Source organism: Corvus brachyrhynchos, unplaced genomic scaffold (assembly GCF_000691975.1).
Source record: "Corvus brachyrhynchos isolate BGI_N302 unplaced genomic scaffold, ASM69197v1 scaffold114, whole genome shotgun sequence".
NCBI lineage: Eukaryota > Metazoa > Chordata > Aves > Passeriformes > Corvidae > Corvus > Corvus brachyrhynchos.
The window spans coordinates 3,593,463-3,599,166 of record NW_008238337.1 but is presented as its reverse complement, the minus strand read 5'-3'; the positions used below and the strand labels follow the sequence as shown (position 1 = coordinate 3,599,166).

The 5,704-nt window shown below is 46.2% G+C and overlaps 1 long non-coding RNA gene across 3 annotated transcripts; it reads left to right on the top strand.

Moving 5' to 3' along the window:
* LOC108446864 lies at positions 1–5,697 on the top strand. 3 transcript variants are annotated; one of them, XR_001862193.1, is made up of 5 exons: positions 1–460; positions 661–1,005; positions 1,120–1,408; positions 2,220–2,344; positions 3,869–5,697. It is a non-coding gene; the product is annotated as an uncharacterized LOC108446864 (long non-coding RNA). The 3 variants fall into 3 exon arrangements; XR_001862192.1 differs by lacking the exon at positions 3,869–5,697 and adding an exon at positions 2,458–2,712; XR_001862194.1 differs by lacking the exon at positions 3,869–5,697 and adding an exon at positions 2,458–2,712 and having other exon boundaries at positions 661–1,012.
* The last annotated feature ends 7 nt before the right edge of the window (positions 5,698–5,704 follow it).

The following is a 5,704-nucleotide window of genomic DNA, read 5'->3' as shown; positions in this document are numbered from 1 at the left end:
GGGCGGCCGCTTGTGCCACCCAGCGGCCTCAGGAACGGCTCAGTCCGGCGGTGATGAGGGGTCGGTGCCCCCCTCAGTGCCACGGGAAGGGTTTCAGGTGTCGCGATCCAAGTGTAATCCACGTAGGTGGTTTGGGAAAAAGTTGTTGGAAGGCCCCGCGTTAAAAAAAAAAAAATTGGGAAATGGCCCCTTGTGAGATATAAAATTCTATATTTCACATACTTTTGCAACGTTGTTTTTAGTAATCTTCCCTTAAAGTAATTTTTTAAGTGTTAAAAGTTTCTCCTTTTGAAGATGCTGTGGGTCCTCAGTGCTCAGTGAACATGCTCATTAATCTTGTTAGTAATCTTTTCATGTGCACAGTTCTCTTTGAGGTCTTTTTCAACCTAAATTTTTCTATTTTTGTACTAATTTGGAAAAACTGGGCTAGAGAGTGACTAAATGAGCGCAGTTCCTTCAGGTTGTTTAAGTGTTAAAAGTTTCTCCTTTTGAAGATGCTGTGGGTCCTCAGTGCTCAGTGAACATGCTCATTAATCTTGTTAGTAATCTTTTCATGTGCACAGTTCTCTTTGAGGTCTTTTTCAACCTAAATTTTTCTATTTTTGTACTAATTTGGAAAAACTGGGCTAGAGAGTGACTAAATGAGCACGGTTCCTTCAGGTTACCTTAGAGATGTCACATCCAGGCTTTAGTTCCAACCAAGAAATTAAATTTTTAAATTAATATTCATGAAGTTTGTGATCTGCATTACCTGGCATGGGACCTTATTGCTCTCTACAACTGCCTGACAGGAGTTTGTAATGAGGTGGGTGGAGATCAAGCTCTTCTCCCTGGAATCAAGTGACAGAAGGAAACGGCCTCAAGCTGCACCAGGGGAAGCTCAAGTTGAAATTAGGAAGAATGGAAGGGGTTGTCAAGCATTGGAAGGGGCTGTCCAGGGAAATGGTGGAGCCCCCATCCATGGAGGTGTTCAGAAAATGTGTGGATGTGGCACCTGGGGACATGGTTAGTGGTGAGCATGGCAGTGCTGGGGTGATGGTTGGACTCGATGATGTTAGAGGTCTTTTCCAACCTTAAGAATTCTGTGATTCTTTGATCTGTTTTTATTCCCCTGACCAGGTTCATGACTGTCACCTTGAAGGGAAGGCAACAAAACCTCTAAAAAGCTCTAATATTCCAGCTCCATACATTGAAAATGGAAATAATTCCACAGTGCCCCTCCTTTGCAGTGTCCACATCACAGGAGTGAGGAGTTACAAAAGACAGAGCACTGCCAGGCCACCAAGGTCATTTGATGTTATCAAGGAGCTGGTAAAGGATGGATTTGAAACAGCTCCATGTCGTGGCAAAATCCTGGAGTCATCCCCATGGAAAGGCCTCGTTCCTCCAAGGACATGGTGACACAAAGGTGAGAACTCGGTGTGCTCCGCTCTACCTCAGACCTTACACCCCAAAGTCACCTCACCAAAAATAACCTCCAACCTGCCTTCCTTTGGAAATGTAATCCAAAATCTCTGTGTTCACCTTCCTCCATGGGGATGAAGAGCTGGTGCATTCAGTCTCTTTGTTTTTTTGCTGCTCCTGAGGTGGCCAAAATGCTGCTTCTGGTGTTGGGTTTGTTACTTTTTTCAAGCTTGAAATGTGACTTCAAACATTTCCATTTTGAAAAGGAACTGTAAAAAATGGCACCATAGGACTTTTTTGGTTTTTTTGCTTCTCACTGAGGCTGTACCAGGACTGGCAGCAGCCACTGAAGAGAATGCATGCCTGTATTTGGAGGAAATCCTGGGAATCTTTACAACTCCATCTCTTTCACTGTCCCACAGTGAAGGAACAAAAAGAGAGGCAATCCAGCAGGAAGGACAGCTAGGACAGTGGCTGAGATACAACCTCCCTCTGGAAAGTCCCTTCAACTTCCTTGACTAAGCTCCCACATGCTCAATTAACAAGGAAGGAGATGTTTCTCCTCCCTACAAGTCCTGCAAAGTTGGAAACTTGGAATTTATCTTGCAGGCTTGGAGGGAGACTGGTGCTTGGTTTATTTATCATCACTGGTTGTGATCTGTGTTCTTGTTCCACTGCAGTGCCATGAGATAATGAATACTAAAACACCCCTACTTGTTAGTTTACATGCTTCTCATGCCTTTAAAATCAGTAAAAAAGGGCTGATGACATTGCACAAGGGAAAACAGAATTTAATCCATTCTTCTTGCATCCAGAATTACTTGGCAAAGCTGATGGTGCACAGGGGACCAGACTCCAAGATGAAACCAAGCCTTGCTGAAATATGAAAGCACAGATTGCACCCTGGCTGAATGTGGGCAGGAGCTGGATGAATAAAGAGGTATTAATTCTTACTGCATCTACCATTGAAATGTAATAGAAGTGGGCAACTGTTCAAAAGCAAAGTAGGATGGAATTAATCTGGTTTTCTCATGACCTTTTTTTTCCACTCAGGAGTGTCAGGACTTCACTCACAGCAACAGTTCATCTAAACCTATTTCCAGTGCTTGCTGTAATAGAAAAAAAATCACCTTTGTCATGCAGTGAAAGGCAAGACAAAAGCCAAGTCTAAGGAAAACTATTTTAAAACCCATGCCCCCCCAAAACCCACCCTGGTGCTGGACTTCTGAAACAGGTTCCAAAGCAACTCTAAAAGTGCAGGATAAGGTCAGGATGTCAATAAATGATGCTTGTTCTCCATCAGAGAGATTTTAATTTATCCTGTCAACATGAGTTAATTAATAATTAAAGAGGGCACTGTGATCCTTATGTGGGAGGTCCTATAAAATGAAAATTCAAGCAATTTGAGATGCAGTAGATTCCTGTTTATTAAAAAACGAGTTCAGGGATTTACTCTATTACTCTTTCAATTATGGTTTAAACAGCAAGCTTCTGATGTGCATTTAAGCATTACAGAAGCTGTGGCTGCCCCATCCTTGGAAGTGTCAAGGCCAGGTTGGATGGGGCAGGATAGTGGAAGGTGCCCCTGCCCATGGCAGGGGGTGGAATGAGATTGTCTTTGAGGTACCTTCCCAAGCCATTCTGTGATTCGTGTTAGTGATCTTCTGACTCTGCATCTTCTCTTGACTCCTCATGTGGGAAGCCTCACATGGTCCTTCTCACATTAGTTTTCTGTTTAATTCAGCTGTGCTGTCTTGAACTTCATCTTTTCAGGGCTAACATCGGGATTGCCCTATGACAGATCACTTTAAAAGTCCAAGTGGACAGGCATTTGGAATTAGAGTCCAAACAAAGTCAAACCAGGCTGAAATAAATTGCATTCTGGTCTAGCACAACATTAGCCCTTAAATAAATAGTGAGGAGCTGGGGCAGTCTGTACAGCAGATGGCATTACAGGTAATACTTATCACACTCCAATCTCAGGGCTAAGATACTTGGGAGGGAGGATTGACGTCAGCTACAAGTGAACCAGTTTTAAACAAGCTGAAAACCTGCTTATGTCTTCAGCACTTGATTACTTTGTGCAGCACTTCTGCTTTGCACTCCCCGGTGCATTTATTGCTCTGAGCAAGCCTAGCAGGAAGAGTTCATTCTGTTTTTGCAGCTTAAGTGAGCTGATGTAAATAGATCTTGGACTTTGAGGTGGGAAGATTCCACCCAGCTGCAGTAACCAGGGGGATGCCCTTTGCTCCAGTTTTTGTGCCAAATTTATGCATTGGGGAATTTTAAACAAATATCACTTGGCAGGATATAGACCCTCAGGGTACAAGAATAACACTGAGCAAGGCAGCAGGGCATGGGCTGGGAGGGATTTACAGGGAGAACTATCCAGGCTGACATTGAACAGTGGGGAAAACCAGTTCTGAAGTATTTTATTAAAAATAGTTGGGGTTTTGTCTCACAGGAGCCCAGAGATCCTTTGAATGAAAACCAGGAGCAGTTTTGCATCTGGGGACTGCGTCCTCGTGCAGGAGTGACAGAGTTCATCAAAGGTTACTAATTACCATGTAAATTATGAGGTCATCTGGCTGTCTGGACAGACCTGGGTGGGTGACCTGGGGTAGAATCATGGGATCACTAAGATTGGAAAAGACTTCCAAGATCAAGCCCAACCTTTGACCAAATACCCCCATGCCCCCTAAACTGTGTCACAAAGTGCCACATCTACTCCTTTTTGAACACTTCAAGGCATGGTGACTCCACCACTTCCCTCGGGAGGCTGTTTCAAAGACTTTCAAGGATGGAGGAGCATGAAGCTCATGGTGTGCCTTTCCTTGGGAGCACTTATGGAAGCACAGAGTCGTGCTCTGCCAAATGAGTTTGTCAGCCCTGAGCTCATGCTGTTCCTCAGCCTGTGAGCCACGGCTGCTGGGCAGAGTGGCACAGAGAGCACCCTTCCAACTCTGGGAAACTCGGGACTGAGGCATGGAGAACTCAGCTGTAGCTGGGGGGATCACAGGCTGAGCAGCACAGCCAGGTAATGCAGGACAGGTCACCTTGCACCAACTTGAGCTGCCTCAGGGCACTGCAGGCAGCAGTACAGAACAAGGGGTTAGGCCAGGCTGGACTTGAACTAGAAAGGACCCGGACAAGGTGGAGGAAGAACAAGACTGAGGGAAGGGAAAGAATGATTCTGTGGGGGAAACTCTGCAAATATGTGCTTCCCTTTCCTGATAAAGTCATGGAGGGTGTGAGGCACTGAGATGAGCTACCTTGTTTGTCTGCTCTCACACCCTGCCAGGCCCTGGCAGCAGCACTCCCTTATCTCCAGCACGTTGGCACATTCAGCTTTGCAGCCATTCCCTAATCCACCGAACCGGGCCTGGGCTGCTCCTCATTCTCTTTCTCCCTGTCCTAACAGGAGGATTTATTTTTTAATAAGTTTGGATACCATTTCAGCTTTAGCTGGATAATTCTCACGCATTGCTTAAGCCTTTAGCAGTTTAAGGGGGGGAATATTGTCTCTGTCAAGGTACACAGGGAGCAAAATGCCTCCCGTGTGATAATGAGGGTGCTTCAGCAGCGTTCCTGTGGGCTGGGTCGGTGGAGTGTGGCACAGAACTCTTCCTTTCACTGCAGGCAGCTCGGGGGACAGGTTTCACACCTGCCTCTGCTGTATTTACACCTCTATTGTTTCTTATTTACGACTCTCAGGTTATGTAAGTGGCAGCGGCCTCTTGACGTGTACCCACAGGAATTAAGCGAATTTGCAGAGCAACCTGCTGGGAACTTCCAAAGGGACAAAGCCATTTTTTGCACACCCACGAGCAGCACGGAAAACCGAGCTGCAGAAAATGAGGAATTGGGTCTTTTTGAACATTGTGGGTCTCTACAGCATTGATGCCTTCAAGTTGTTGGTGTTGAAGTTGTCTAGCTGAGAGCTTGGTGTCACGCTCGACTATAATTAATGTGGTTTTAGTGGGGTTTGAGCGACGACTGCACAACACGCCCTTCTCGTGAGGGTTTTGTTTGGCATTTCACGTTCCTTAACCAAAATGGATTAACTGCCAGCGCTTCCATGGAGTTGCAGAGCAGCCTCTCACGCGCGGCGCTGAGCTGGCTCTGTCCCCGTTCGCACGGAGCCGGGGAGAACAGGGCGAGTCATCCTTGGAAAAAAAAAAACCCACATTTCTGCGCGGCGTGACTCACATAACCGTCCTCAGCCGGCACGAAGCACCGGCGGCCAGCGAGTCCCCGCGAGTTATTCAGAGGACGCTAGACACGCGGGGCGGGGAGGGCG